The sequence below is a fragment of the Equus caballus genome, chromosome 2, assembly GCF_041296265.1.
Source record: "Equus caballus isolate H_3958 breed thoroughbred chromosome 2, TB-T2T, whole genome shotgun sequence".
Taxonomy (NCBI): Eukaryota; Metazoa; Chordata; class Mammalia; order Perissodactyla; family Equidae; genus Equus; species Equus caballus.
In genome coordinates this window covers 110453208-110469445 of record NC_091685.1, presented here as the reverse complement: position 1 = coordinate 110469445, position 16238 = coordinate 110453208, and the positions used below count along the sequence as shown (strand labels likewise).

The 16238-nt window shown below is 38.9% G+C and overlaps 1 long non-coding RNA gene across 4 annotated transcripts in view; it reads left to right on the top strand.

Annotated features, from left to right (window-relative positions):
- Window positions 1–10395, top strand: part of LOC106782887 (uncharacterized) — a 138613-nt gene extending 128218 nt beyond the window's left edge. For all 4 annotated transcript variants that reach the window (XR_002806524.2, XR_011436124.1, XR_011436113.1 and 1 more), the window contains 3 exons: window positions 5898–6047; window positions 6815–6892; window positions 7717–10395. This is a non-coding gene — a long non-coding RNA (uncharacterized lncRNA). The remainder of the gene's footprint in view (window positions 1–5897; window positions 6048–6814; window positions 6893–7716) is intronic.
- Window positions 10396–16238: the final 5843 nt, after the last annotated feature.

The window sequence follows — 16238 nt, the reverse complement described above, 5'->3', positions numbered from 1 at the left end:
CTACTAGAGAGTAACTCTGGTCTCCAATTATTTTTTTTTCTCAGTGTCTTCCCTCACCTACTTTAAAAATAATCCAAATGTTCCATTCACTGAGTGTGGGAAGACACAGAGCAGAAGGAGGGAAAGAATGACAGAACCTCAGAGAAAGCCATCGGAAACCTCTGCCAAGAAACGTCTTGAAGAGGTTAATAATGCTCAAATGGTTAATGCTTCTGAGTTACCTTTACCTTGAAGACACCGAGCTACCGCGTGGCGTTTCAATTATCTATCTAAAAGCAGCAATTAGAATTTTAATTGTTTACTCTTATACATAGAAATAATTGGCTGGACCAAGTTAGTTCTCACATCTTGGTCAGTTTTTTGAGTTTTAAAAAGTGTTACTCATGACGCCACGTGGAGCCTCTGTTCCTTGTCCTTTAAGGCCATGGTTATATCAGTTTCCAAATTCAGAGCTGTGACAACATTCCAGTAGGGTATCCAAAGTTGTTTTTACAGTCTTTGACAGAGAAGAAAAGAAAACATATTGGGAAAAGTATGAGAGGGTTTCTCCTTCTCCTAAACTTCCTCCCACCAGAAAGAAAGAAAATTAAAAACAAAGGAAGCAAAAAATAAATGTGTGTCTGGGAATCCGAGAGATTAATTTCCTCACAATATACCTGTTTCAGTAAATGCTTACAGGAGAAATGTTTGCCTGTTCCTCGAATGTCATAGCTTTCCTTTGGTCTCTCTTGGTGGATCCAATTTCTCAGCAGTACGATGTATTCCTTGTTGTTTCTAGTATTTTCAGTGGACAAGAATCATCTGGTACATAATCCACGGCGGGGCTGGAGGCTGTGCACAGCTGGCCACAGCTGTGCTGGAGTAGCCTGAGAACTGAACTGTTCGTATAAGGTGGTTTAAGAAGGTATTTGCAAGTGGAGCAGATAGTGGGCTCTCCTCCAAAGCTCAGCTGGTGATGGGGTTAACTTTGGGAAGGAGTTAACGTGGTCCTTGGTGGCCACAAAGATGGAGGTGAACAGACAGTGGAGTATTCACTGCCCTCCTGGCCTGTTTCATAGCTGAGTCTCAACCTCTCTGTGGTCAAGGTCAAGTAGGTGTGCCTAATATAGTGAAAGCTGTGCCCTTTCATTCCCACCTTTTAAGGTTTTCACCACAAGTTCCTCTCTGGAGAAATCTTAACAGCGACCCCACATTTTCTTTAATATTGGGGTGTGTATTTGAATGGACTCTTTAGATAATTTGTGTGTGATTGGTTCTGAGAAGTATGTGATGTCTTCTGTTTGGGGAGTGCTAGTCCTTGTAGCATGCAAACTCATGCCCAACTATCCCTCTGGGAAGCAGTAGGACAGGAATGATTATGATGAGCAAGACAAAAAGTATGAATTGGCAGGAGGGGCTTATTTGGTTTTAGACAGACTAAGGGAAGGAGTTTGAATTCATAGTAGGGTAGTACTGGATGTCAGAGGTTAGAAGGAGAAAAGGTCAAGTCCAGAGGATAAGCATCAGTAGCTAGAATTTTTCATCACTGAGTTATCAAAATAGGTGGGGTCCCGGCTCTGGAAGATAAGTGGTGCCAGAACAGAGGAGACACTGAGACAAGCTTTTGGCAAAACAGAGGATGTTTTCACTTTTTCCTTTTATATACTTCTGACTACGTGTGGGTGCTTGTTGCCAAAGGGAGACTTGTGGGCTGTCCCCTCCTGATTTAGCAATGCCAGGGGTAGTCAACCTTCTGGGAAGAACTTACACACATCTATCTGAAGTTGGTCATGGCTCTATGGTCATCACTTATTTTGAAAATTTGCTGTCAAGTGAAGTTACTTGAGAACTTTACTTAACATTTTCCCCAAATATAAGCAGGGGCTAATTTGAAATCATTTTCAAAATTCAAAGAAGTAGTTAAATTAAACATTGTTACCCTACTCACTGTTTCTTTTGGGATTGAATAAGAAAGCTTAATAGTAAAAATTCAGGACTAAAATGTTAGAGGACTTTCTATCAAGTTTAGTGTCTTCTGTGGTACTGTAACACAGCATTTTCCTGACAGCTAAATAAGTCAGGCAGAATTGGCATGGAAAATAAAATAGTAGCAGGGTATTGTAGTTAAGGAAAAAGCCATGAAGATAAAGGCTGCCTAAAGTTGAAATTTCTTGATGGCATTAATGAAGATAGTGCAGCTTTAACTAAATCTCCTAAACCAAATTGGTAGATCTGGGCTATGTTGTGTGTGTGTGTCTGGGGGGATGGGGGCTATTCCTTTCTCTCTCTCTTTCCTACGCTTCTCTCCCTCTCCTTTTCCTTCTTTCTCCGTCTCTCCTTTCTTTATTCATATTTTCAGGGCTGTTGACAAATGAATATGATGAGTATGAGAGGAAGCTTGCCCTGTGGTTCTGGGGGTCCAAGGAAATGATCAGCAATCCAGACCTGACTTTGGCATCTTCCCTGACTAGGTCAAAGCCAACAGACATAAAAGCCAAGGCCACCTCTCCCCTCTCAATGGCTGGCAGGAGGGTCCAGGGCCTCAGGTAGCTCAGGCCAAGAATTTCCTCCCAGCATGCCTCGTGCATGTACGTATAGTTAAATTCTATGGGCTGGCTGTACTGCTCACTGGCCCACAGCACTTTTATTGCTTCACCATACTGAACCCTCTGTGTCTGTCCAAAGAAAAATTTAACCTTCCTTTCGAGTTCCTGCCTCAGAAAGTTATGAGAGTTTCATGCATTTTAAAAAATGAGTACTCCTTGAGTGCCTTTGTGTGCACTGTACCAAACTCTGACCTGTGGCAGTAGGAAGAATTTAAAAGACACGACCCTTGCCCAGGAGAGGTCCTTACAGTAATATTGAGGCATGCATGGTAGTGTACGAGCTGTGGAGGAAGTAATTATAGCAGAGCCTGAGCTAGGGAAATTATAGAGACAGGTTTCTGTGAAAAGCAAACATTGTACAGACCAAGTGTTCATGGACTCCAGTGCCCGATGTTTTCTATGCACCTTTCGTGATGGTATTTAAGCCTTAGAGACCTAGGCATGGGTTGATTATGCGCTTATGGGTTGCTGGTTGCTATACACACTTATTCCTTTCCCACAGTTGTTTTCTCTTAATTTCATGAGGACATCAAAACTAGTGGGAAAAGGCCACTGAGGAAATTCTTGAGGGAAAAAATAAACCACACATAATGTTTGCATTTCTAATGAGAAAGCAAAAGCAAAAAAGGTACTCAATACCCAGAGGATGCTGGCAAAATATTTTACCAGGATGTGGTTTTGACCAGGTTACCGTTTTTGCTAAGATAGACTGTGTTTTATTATAATTTTCTGATCATCTCTTGATTTCCTGTATACACTCTCCATTATGGCCCCTTTTCTGTTCATGGAAAACTTGTGCAGAAATACGTATTATATGCTATTCTGTATTCCCATTAGCCTAGCTGGGAGAGTTTTAGGAGGAACACATACAATTCTTCCACTAGACCTTGCTATTGAGATCCCAAGAATTCTTTTTCTTTGTCCCCAAATGTGAGTCTGAAGGCTAGAAGCCTGACTATTGACACATTACCAGCTTTCATGGCCTACGTAGTCCCTAGAAATGAAATAAATACGTTCTCCATAGACACATGAATCAAACATGAGACTTGGTTTTACTCCTTATTTGGAGACCACTTGACAATTTTTTCATTCTAGGTGATATGGCTGACTTATATGCATGGCCAGTGCATTCATTTTATATCTCTCATCCTCACTCTTCTACCTCCCAAAGTATGAAATGAACATGACAGAATTATCTGATAGTTGCTGTAGATAACCAGATTCTCTCTACATATCTTTGCAATAGAAAGGGCCATCAAAGAATTATGCCTGGGTATTTCTGTCATTTGGAGCAATTATGTTGAACGCCCCTTAGCTTTGGTTTTGGCTTTGTAACCTAATGCATAGCCAAGGTGTCAATACAGTGCCTAGGCGGAGTCCAGATATCATTCTGCCATAATGACTATAAGATGGTGTGAATGTTGAAACCAGAAAGTTCATTTTTGAAGTCTGAAAGCAGCTGAGAAGAGATGAGGGTAACAGAACAAAGCTTGCGTCCAGCCTCTGCTGTTGCTACTGCCAGGACATTCTTCTCCCATTACTTCACATGGACCAGATAGGAACAAAGATGCTCTGCAGACATCCCCGTGATTCCTGCTAATACAAAGAGCAGGAGATCAGCACACACACTTAGTGCAACCACATATCACCTGTTAAAAACTTGCTAGTGATGTTCAGCTCTGTAAATTACAGCAGCTTCTCAAATTTTACTGTGTCTGCAAATCCTTGCAGATTTAGTGGGTCTAAGGGGGAGCCCTGATATTCTGCAAATTTAGCAAGCTCCCAGGAGATGCTAATGCTGCTGGTCTGTGGACCACACTTGGGAACCAAGGAACTAGAGCGTGATGCTAAAGTGGCCTAGATGTCAGGTCTAATAACAATACCAACAAGTTAATTTAAGTCTGATTCAAGGAATTGACTGCATTCTGAATCTTGGTTAACCTCCTTTTAAACATTTGTTGTTGGTCAGCAGGAGGATCTAATGTTAACAGAAGAATGACAAGATCAGGGCTAGAGGGTATAAGGACCGGTCTCAGGGTACTGGGATAGCCCCCAAACTCCCATTCTCCCCAAATTGCTTAAGCCCTACCACTTAGAGAGTCATTTATATTAACAAATAGTCCCTTCAAAATCTTAGATCTTAGATTAAATTGGCTTCACTAGCTGGCTTGCTCCTAATTGGAAACTGCTGATGGGGGAGATGGGTTATTGAGGGAAGCCTGGGATAAGACTAAGAGTTTAGGGACTTGTATATGAGAAACACTCCTGTGTGTTTCCTTTACTCTCACACTACTGCCACATTTCACTTCACTTCTGACACTGCTTGTCACAGAATGTGTCTTATTCCCCTCCCTTGGGTTTGATAATTTGCTAGAATGGCTCAAAGAACTCAAGGAAACACTTATATTTACCAGTTTATTATACAAGGATAACTGTATCATTCTTTTATCATTAAAATAAACAGATGAACATCCAGATGGAAGAGATGCACAGGACAAGTTCTGAGGGAAGGGACCAAGAGTTTCCATGCCCTCACCAAGCACGCCACCCTCCCAGTCCTCCATGTGTTCAGCGTGGAAGCTTGCTGAACCCCATACTTTGGGGTTTTTTAATAGAGGCTTCATCACATAGGCATGATCAATCATTAACTCAATCTCCAGTCCCTTACCCTTTCCTGGAGGAAGAGAAGTGGGTCTCAGAGTTCCAAGCTTCTAATGATCATGGTTTGGCCTTTCTGGTGACCAGCCCCTATCTGAAACTATCCAGGAGCCCACCAAGAGTTGCCTCATTAGAACGAAAGACATTCCTATTATCCAGGAAATTCCAAGGAATTTAGGAGCTCTGTGTCAGGAACCAGGATCAAAGACAAATATCCTAATAAAAAATGCTCCTAGTATTCTTATCACTTAGGAAATTATAAGGATTTTAGGAGCTATACGCCAGGGACTGGGGGAAGAAACCAGTCTATATATATATACCCGTTTTTTCCTATTATTTCACAGAACTGGAGTGAATGAGGAAAGGTAATTTTGGAGTATGCGGCATTTCAGAGAATAACTGATCTGTGAGGAGCAATGGAAATTCCAGGAGAGAATAGGAGCATAGGTTGGTTGGCTTGATGGGGATTGGGGCATCCAGGAGGCCTAGTTGGGTTAGTTAGTCCTGGTACAAATGGGTGACATCAATAATGACTAGCTTAAAACACACATTCCTTTGATAATGAACCAACTGTACCATCTTCCTTTATGGGAAACAGCATAATTTTTTAAAAAACAACACTCTGAAGGAAACATTTTCCACCTTTGTTTTCAGGTGCATTCCTCCTAGTTTGGCTACCAAGAAAAGATTTCTCACTGTGTTTTACCTGCTGCAAAATTGGGAATTCCAGAAATCTCACAGTGTCCAGATGAATTTTCTTTCTGAATCTGGGATGCAGCACCCTTTTTTGAAAGACAAAGAGAGGTAAATTCTCAGATTTGTGTATTTACATTGGTTTTATTTCAATGGTACCAGGATGACTTGAATGCTTGAAAAAGATGTAGCTTTCTAGAAACTTTTGGAAGAAAAACAATTTAAAAAATATTTTGACCTTGTGTTGCTGGGATTTTTCAGTCTCAGTGGATCTGGTATGCTTAATGGACATGGAATTGTTCCAGTTGCACCATAATCTTCCACTTCAAATAAACCGATTTTTTTTTTTACAGTAAATTGTGGGAATGAGAAGCTTGGAAGGGGCAGTGGTGAAATGATAGGTACTATGTGCTTACTTATTTTAACATTATGTTTAATCATTATAATTACATTAGTGCGTAACTTCCCTAGGATCAAAGACTAGGTAATCTAAAGGAATAAGAATTAGGAAATCAGGACCCTGATTACAATTTGAATTTCTACTATTTATTTACATCAGATATATCACAAAACTTTATCTAATGCTTGGTGAACATGATCCATGATCCCTAGTAACTATGTTTTAATAATAATGATTTAATAGTAGCAGTTAGCATTTATTGAAGATAAACTCTACGCCTAACGCTATGTTAGGCATATTAAAATCTTAACTCATTTACAGCTTTCCAAATAACTTTTTCCCTATAAAATGATTATAATAATGGCCATTTGTTATGGTCTACATGTATATAGCACTACCTAGTTGTAAGATCCCATCTTTATATATTTTCATGAACCTATTCAGTTCCTTATGAAGTAATTTTAATTTCCTGACACAGGATTTTGCTGAGATTTCATTGAAGATCTTGACTATGAACCAAAACTTCTTTGCTTGTGGAGTGGAGAGAAAAGTGAAGGTAGCATTTTCTTTCCTATCTCTCAAATTCCAACTGTGAAGAGTGAGACAGAGGCGTCTATGTGGAGCCATTGGGCTGAAGATTTTCATCAACAGCATTAGCCGTATGAACTGGGTATTCAGGTTTCCTTCCACGTTTTCCTGTTTGTATTTTGGCTCTACACTTAAGTTTTTCCCTGTCCATATTGTACTTTGTTCTTTCATTTTGTCTTATTAACTTTGTTTAAGTCCTGTTGGTTTAGCTCTTCCGGTGGTTGACTCATTCTTGACACTGGTTTTGGCCATCATTTTAAAACTCTCCTAATATTGAAGGCAAATGCAGCTACAACTTAGATGACAAATGGCAGAGTATTTCACATAAGTAGGCCTGGTAGATATCTGTTATTGAGAATTTAATAAAATTACCTGTAATCGTATTGGCAAAGCAGTTTCTTAGGGCCATCTGCTTATTTATGAAAATGATTTTTTAAAATATATTGAACCAAATGGTTTTCAAGTAGGATTTCACCTCTTTTGGCCTATTTTCCTTAACTCTAAGGTATATTTTGTATTATCTGTGTACCCTAACCCCATATCATCCTAGGATAGGATCCCCCAGAGTAGAGATATCTCCTTTACTAAATCACTCTGCCCATTTTTCTGTTTGTTAAAAAAAAAAATCACTGTTTTTATTAGAATGTTAAATGAGTAGTCACTTTATACCTGCCTCTGTAGAAGACATTTAGGTATGGACCTGAATCAAAGAAAAGAATGGTCCTGTGTTCATGGGGATTAATGTCATTAATGATATTTTCTTCTCTTAAACTTTTATTTTCCCCCAAACAGAATATGATGGACACCGTTATGGTGACAATGAAGAGGAAAACAGCAACTTGTCAATTCCCAACTCGGGGCAGTCAGAGGTCTCCAGAGAGGGGACAAGGGCAAGGAAGAAACTGAAGATGCAGTCCGCTCCGACTTATTTAACAGGCCAGCTTGAACAGGGCACTAGATAAGCGAGTGTCACAATTCCTGGTCCGTGGTTTTTTTAATGCCAACCATTTATTTGAACAGAGGGCAATTTGGGTAGGCAGCTACATGATTTATTGCCATGCTGACCTGATCAGGGACTGCGAGGAGAAGAGCAGTAGTTCTGAGGTGTCCCAGAAGTTCTCAGACCTGCATGGATTTTGATGGTTGAATTTACATATTTCTGCATAGCCATAAAACACTCCTTCCTTTGTTCCTACTCAAGATTCCGCCCAGGTCCCTGCCCAGTCCCTCCCTGAGGCAATCTTAGGGAGCTGCCTATCAGAGAACCTCAATGGGATCACGTTGTGGGGTCCTTTCATTATCGTATAATTATACCCTGGGAGGCCCGGTGGTCCCTTTACGTTTCAGCTCTCTGGTGACATTTCATGTTAAGTTCAACTGTGTGCTTCTCACTGTCCTTGTACTTTTGGTTCTGGTTTTTGATGGAGGCCCATTTTTCTTAGAATATTTTTTACTTTCATTTTCTTGTTTCTAAAGCAGTATGACACCTACTTTCTATTACTTGTTATTCTCCATCAACGTCACTTAACAAGAAAGCTAAAAATTAATGTATGCTTTATATATTTAGTTTGTGTGTTGACAAATAAAAATGGCAAACAATAGGATATATTGGAGAATATGAGGAAGCCATTTGGTATAAACCTAATCCCCGCCCTGTCTTTCCAAAAGGGCCTGACGGGCTGTTGAGCATGCATTGTCTATCTGCTTTAGATATTCCCTATGGCAAGAACAAACGCCCTTGAGATAAAGGTGCAACTTCCCTCCCACTCCCAAGTTGGCATTCCCTTAAGGATTAAGCATCTTTCCTTAGGCTAGGAACTGATTGCTGCGCTCACCTGTGACCACCCAGCTCGAGACAATAGGCGTGCCTCCTGCTATGCCCGCTGAGATAGCAGACCCACTACCTGCTGTGTCCATCAAGTGCTGTGCCGACAGGGCAATCTTGTGACTATTGTGGGAGGGACATTTCAATCATATGTGAAACGTCCTGGTTGGGGGTATACAACCACTCTGTATACCTCACTTCTTTTGTGCCCTTTCTTCTGGAAGAAAGGCCCTGGGCCATGGTCCTCAGATTTCAGCTGAGAATAAACTCACCGAAATTTTCATTTATAGATTGGTTATGGATTATTTTCACTGACAGTGTCTTTTTTCTTTTACACGTATTTAATGGAGCAGATAGGCGAAGTAAGAATTGGGCTGGAAAATAACCATAGGACGTAGAGAATTTTTAAGGTGAGAAGAGGTTTACAGAAAAGAAAGTTGAAAGAAGAATGCCAGAGTGGAGGTGGAGAGAATTGTTACCAGCCAACACATGTATGTGTGTGTTTCTGATGAAAGCCCTTTTTCCAGAATGTGTAGAGAACTGTGTAGAGAATTATTTAAAAATAAAAAAGGACCGTCCAGTAGACAAACGTGCAAAAGACTTTAATAGATACTTCTTAAAAGTGAGTATCCAAATGGCTAATAAATCATATGAAAATGTGCCCCACATCATTGCTCATCAGGGAATTTAAATTAAAGCCACAATGCAATAATACTACACCTCGACTAGGAGGATGAAAATTAAAAGACAATATCCAATGTTGGTAACGGTAGAGCAGGTGGAATTCTGGGGTACTATTAGTGAGAGTGTGAATTGGTATAATCACTTTGAAAAAATATTTGGTAGGCTCTATTAAAGTTGAATATATGCAAAATTTATGAGCCAGAAATTCCACTTGTAGGTATGTATTCAATGGAAATATGTACTCACTAAAAGACATGTATAAGAGTTCATAACAGCACTATTTATAATAGACCAAAACTGGAAACAACTCAAATATTCATTAAAAAGATTATAAATTATTAGACACTTCACGAGCCAGGTAAATAATCAGCATGGATCCAACAGAAAGATAGCTGGATGACAATTCTTTGTGAACCTGGACATGGTGTTGGTGTTAGAAGCCTGGGGTCCAGCTGAGGGTGTAGCTGGAGCCTAAGTGCTATGAGTTACCCTTTTCACATAAATGGTAGGTGGCATGGCTGATGTGCCACCTCTGTCTTTGTGAGATGTCTGAACATCCTCTTTCAATCTTTCCTACAGTTTTTCCCTCATGAGGACAAGACCCAGAATTGCAAGCATCTGGTGGCATTTAAATGAACTATCTGTCCACCATTTATTTCACGGATTGAGAATAAGCAGATTGTTCTTTAAAAAATTCTACTAAGCGCTATGTAGTACCCTGGAGATCTTGGAATAGTACAAGGGCATTAGTGGAAAAAATTGGTGGTTCGAATAAATTCTGTGATTTAGTTAATTGTACTGTACCAATGTCCACTTCTTAGTTTCGACAAATGTACCATAATTCTGTCAGTGTTAACATTAGGGACAACTGGGTGAAGCCTATAAAGGAATTCTTTGTATTCTCCTTGCAACTGTTCTGTAAATCTAAAATTATTTCAAAATAAAACAAAATATTAAACAAATCCCAGCCCTAAAATTGAATGCCTTTTTTTAACCTTCAAAATTAGAAATTTATTATATGTTTTGAACACAACATAACATTTTAACATCCTTGGAATTTTATTTTATTTCACAGTTTTTCTGTTACTCATTAGTAGAGAATATTCACCAATCATACTTATTAAATATAGGATAGCTTACAAGGATATAATGCCAAAATCTTGTAGAAAATACCCATGAAGTTTTTTCCATACCCCTGGATTATATCAGCTAAACATTTGCAACATCTTGACTTTTCTTACTTTAGTTTTCTTTTGTGTCATGTTCCAAGCTTCTCAAAAAACATGTTAAAGAATTGAACACAGATAATAGATAAAAAGTTCAACATATGGGTTTAATGTAGAGGAAATTTTAGACAGTATTAAAAATGTGTAGAAACATGGATTCCAGAGGAAGAATACGAGTAAATGGGGTGCCTGGTGATTGACAATACTGCTGGGTTTGGATAATGTCCTCCCAGCGCCTGTATTACTGGTACAAACTGAGAGGAGGAAGTTTTAGAACGCTGTAAATTGGGTTCACCACCTTATTTTGTGCTCCTACAAAAAATTTGTTTTCTGCTTGGCTTAAGATGATAACTGTGGAACTTTAGATTTCAACTGACAGGTGAGTCAGATATTTATTTTGGTGCAGGAGATTTCCAGGGTCTTAAAGCACATGCCTGAGGCAGCGTCTGCTCTGCGGCTCTCACTCAAGTCGCAGCCTCTGATGGAAACGCTGAGTGATAGATGCAGAGACTGAGCACTGGTTTTTGTCCATGGGAGAGAAATCTCTTCCCACAATGTGAAGAGTTGTGGCTAGACACAAAAAGATAGGAAAACTCCTAACATCCTCAGGCATAACCAGCCATAACACTGTCAATATCTAAGATGAGAAGGAGTATTCTATAGTGAGACTGTCCTGGATGCAGCTGTCATTGTGTTAGGAACTCGATCCAATGACAGCTACACATGTCTGATCTTTACTGCCACATATTCTATTTCATGACCAAATATAAGCTAGAATGACTGATGAGAAATTATGAGATCTTTAATTAACATTAGTCATTTTTCTACTGTGAGCAAAGATTTTTGAGTCAAAAAGAACTGGATTTCTGTCTTCACTCTGCCATTTGCTATCTCTATGACCTTGGGTAAGTTACCTCCCATCTGAGCGCTGGTTTCCTTACTTGTAAATTGTAAATGGTAACACCTATTTCATAGGATTGATGTGCGGGCTAATGAGAGTGAGGCATCAACGCCAGCACATGGCACATAATGAGAACCCATGAGAACCCGTTATGTATTCATTCTCCCTACCTACTTCTCCTAGTTCTCTGTGAATAATATAGCCGAGGAGCATGAATGGCTTCATGTGTACCTTCCTTCTCTCCTCCTTCTTCCTTTCTCTTCCTCTCCCCACTCCCGACTCCTCCCCAATACTTTCCTTCCCTCCTCCTTTCTTCTTTCTCCCATTTCTCTTCCCAGGGTTTTCAGACTTCTTAACAACAGGTACGATGGGGAATGTTCACACACACAGAGGTAACTAGGATTCAAAGTCAATGCTTATTTGAATTGTTGAAAACTCCAGACCTTTCTTTCACTATAAAAGCTGCCTAATGCAGCATTAGAAGCAAATTTAGTCCAAAAGCAGCCCAGTGACTGTAAGTAACACAAAAGCAAACAGCACTCTCCTCCCCTCCAACCAAATGGCCGTTCAAAGGAGGATGATGTCATGTCGTTGCTATCTGTGGAAAGACCCAGGCCACCCCTTGCATAGCCACAGGCTGGACTATTTTCAGAAATAGTATGGTAGTTGATTACTTTGATCAGATTTTTATTCTTATTTTCTCACATAGCTAAGGGTATCATGATCTCAATTTTAGGGGAATGGGGCAAGTTTTCTGAAGTATTCTTATTCTCTGATGATTCTGAAGGCTTCCATGATCCTTATTTCATTCCTTTAGTTAATTTTTGATTACAAAACAAACACCCCTCCCTCCAACCCTCCAAAACTAAACCATAAAGCAGATTACAGGGTTAGGGGGAGGTCATTAGAGAAGAAAGCCCCATGTATAGAAGGGAGAGGGCTCAGGGAAGGCAGTCTCATTTATGGGGTGACTAGCTGACCTATGTCTGATGCAGCAACAGGTCCCGGACACCCGTAGGACTATGCAAACTTAACTTCTGCTGGGCTTTTAAAATCCCTGATACATTCTGAGCTCACAAAACTCTGATATTTACTTACTAGAAAAATTTGTATTTCAGAAGAGCTCAATTCATTCTCCAATTTCCAAAACTGATTGTAGTGGGAGCTCTGGTTAGAAGTCGTTGCCCCAGTTCTAGATGTCTCTTAGGTCTTCAAGGAATATGGACTGGATGTTTGATATGGGCTGAAATGATGGTGCTGGCCTCTTGATGCATAGGTCAAAATTTTAAAATATTATCAAGTGTTAAATGCACTATTGCTCTTTAAGATCCTTACAGGTAATACAAATAGAGAAATTAAGACCATTCAGATGAACAAAAATATAAAATACATACACTTGTAAAATAATAGACCTTATCGCAGAAAAAAATATAGGTGCTTTTAACAAGTTTGTGAGTGCAGAGGGAGAAAGTATGTGTTTAGTTGAGATAGAGAAAGTAGTAAATGATCAGGGAGGGGGTACTTCCAATGCTAAAAAGCCAAGAAGTAGGTAAACTTCTCTGAGAATGGAGGGCGTGGTGGCAGCGATTGTGACTTGTGAGAAGGCTCAAAGAGATTGGGTACTCTGTTATGACTGAGAGGGCCTGATGATGGGAAGGAAAGGGAACTACCTTTTGTTTTTCTGACGTCATGTGCCAGGCTTTTTGTGGTGAATGTGGAGAGTGGGGGCCCAGATCCTCTTCAAATGAGTGTGTTGCCCAGCTGCTGGGAGAGCTGTCCACTGGCAGCCTTCAGCTGTCAGCCCCTCCAGGGATTTCCTCAGCTGCGCAGAGCCACCGTGCCTAAGGTCAGCCCATTCCCAGGGTGGCCCACACCCAATGACTGATCAAAGGGTAGGTATAAAAGTCCAACCGTTTTGGCTTTACCTGGGGAAATCTGATGGCCTGTTTTAGCTCTAAAACTCTCTGAGGAGTCAGCTGAAACTGTTGTCAGGCCTGGGTCAAAGCTCAATGTTCCATCTGCCCAGTCCTGCTTCCTTCCCTACCCTGCCATGGGTGCTGATTCTAAGAGCACTCTCTAATAAACATTCTACATTCCAACTCCTTCTCAGAGTCTGCTTCTTGGAGAACCCACCTGTGACCCCTTTCAGTATATTATCTTATTTCATCTTCATAATGACTCCTGAGGTTGGTGTTATTAGCTCTCTTATACAGATGAGAGGTTAAGATTTAGGTTAAATAACTCACCAGAAGCCACATATGCTGGCATCTGCATTTTGGTCTGTTTAACAACAATATCCACGCTCTTTTCAGTATGTCATGTTGCTTGCTAAAAGAATTAGTAGTAGACACACTGTTTCATGCATGTATGGTTTGCATGTACTGTAAAGATTGGATAATTAATTGTGCACCCTCATTCAGTCAACAACTATTTACAAAATAACTACTCTTCAGTGTACCAGAAATTTTATAGTTACAGAAGGAGGAAACATGAAATGTGAGATACATTTGCTGTCTACACAAAGGCTTTGTAAACACAAGAAAGAATCTTCTTTCTGTTCTAATGCCACCCTACAAGTCTAAGGACAATTTTAACAGTCTCTTTGAAGATCAACTTTTATCAGGTATATTTTCTTTTGGAATTGAAGCATTTAATTATTGATTAAAGAAATTAGAATATGAACGTGAAACAAACAAGAAAAGCGTTGCTTTGAAAGAGTCAATAAAGATAGATACTAAAAAAATGCTGCCAAATTAGTTGTAACCAAGACAACTGTAAAATATTGGAAGATGTTGCAAACATCTAGGAAAGATATGTACTTATGCTGCTTCTCAAATATATTTACATTTTCACTTTAAAGAGCACAAATGGAAATCTTAAATGATACATTTTGTATTTGGTTCATGCTGGACAGAAAAAGGATGGATTCAAACTAAAAAAAAAAATCTGGCCCAACATCAAAAGATTGGCAAATGAATATACATTTATATGTTTTGAGTTAGAACAAAGTATTTAAGGTATGTGTGCATCATTTTTTTGGTGATTCTCTGCTTTAATCAATTTTTTCTGTTGGCTACAATTTCTGTTAAACTGTGGTCGTCTACCATGTTTATTAAGACCATGTATGCCTAAAATAGTATCTCTCTTAAATAACATATTTAATAAAAGTTTACTGTATGAATGAATCACCCAAAAATGTATGAGAGGAAAATTATTTTACGTGATATAGCATGTAGATTATATGCAAGTACCACATGTAGATTTCTGTACAATTTCTAGTTTGCTTCCTTGGGGACAATATCCAGAAGAAGAAAGGTCATACCCAATCTTTCTTTTTTAGTGGACTGCTAAATGGATTTTGCTTTTTCACTTTTATTGCATTAATTTTCAGTGAAGCATTTTAAATAGTTATATGATGAGGCAACATATTTGGGAAGACAAATTGATCTAAAATAACAGTAGAAACTTCCTATTTATAGGCTAACGTTGATCAGAACCAGAGCAAAAACAAGTTTTTAATCTCATACAAAACTGCAACTATTTAACCTTCCTATAAATATACTGACCCTTAACCTATAGTTAACGGCCACTTTACCTTGTCTCTTTTGTCTTTGACTTTTCTCCCAAATCTCTGAATAGTAACAGCCTTCATTTCCAGTGTGGCCTCATCATACTTTCCCACACATGTAATATCTACTTTTAAAACTGCTCCATTTTTAACATGCAACTACATAGAGGATATGCTCTCTTGGCTTTCCCTAGCTTTGTATTGATTTTCCACACATAGTGGAACTAGAAAGCAAACAAGGAGTCACAGAAACTCTGTTTTGGTGACTAAATGGCTTGGGTTAAGATCACTAGACGGAATTTCTTCCTAGATCTAAATTTTTGGAATTTTATCATATTTGGTGAGAAAAGCAAAAGTAACACTGATAGTAGTTGTTATTTCTATTCTACAAAGGTAGATTTTTAAAATAAAATTTACAATATCAATGAGTATAAATTTTGACTACTTTGTTTTGTAACATAAGTCAAGATAAAAACGAGTCAAATTTAGCGAGATAAAATCCTTTAGTAATATGTTGTTACTACCCTCACTAACATCAATATTTGGTATGATTATTTATCATTGTAAAGTTAAGTAGAAAACTACCTTCATTTATTCTGAATCTTTTCTTAGGCCAAAGCTTTTCATGGCCTATAGTTTGATCTTAGTTGATGATGGAAGAGCATAAAACTTCAGAATAATTCAATTTCTTTTCAAAGCTTTCCAGCCTAGCTTTTGAATCTTTGTGTGGTCTGACTATAGCCACCACAGAGTGCTAAAAATATGGGATTTTCATGCAATGGCTAAAGCTCCTACATGCCTATTTACATTATAAGAGAGAAGATAATTTCCGTAAAGCAAATCAACATATAGTTTTTGAGTTATTATATTTTTTTAAACTTTTATTTTATTTTTTACATTTATCTTTTTTTGCATCAGGAGTTTATTTGTGTGTATGAAGTAAGATAGGGGTCCAAATTTACTTCTTACAGCAGGATAACCAGTTGAACCAACACCATTTAAAGATTTTATTTTTCCTTCTTCTCTCCAAAGCCCCACGGTACATAGTTGTATATACTTTTAGTTGTGGGCCCTTCTAGTTGTGGCATGTGGGATGCTGCCTCAGCATGG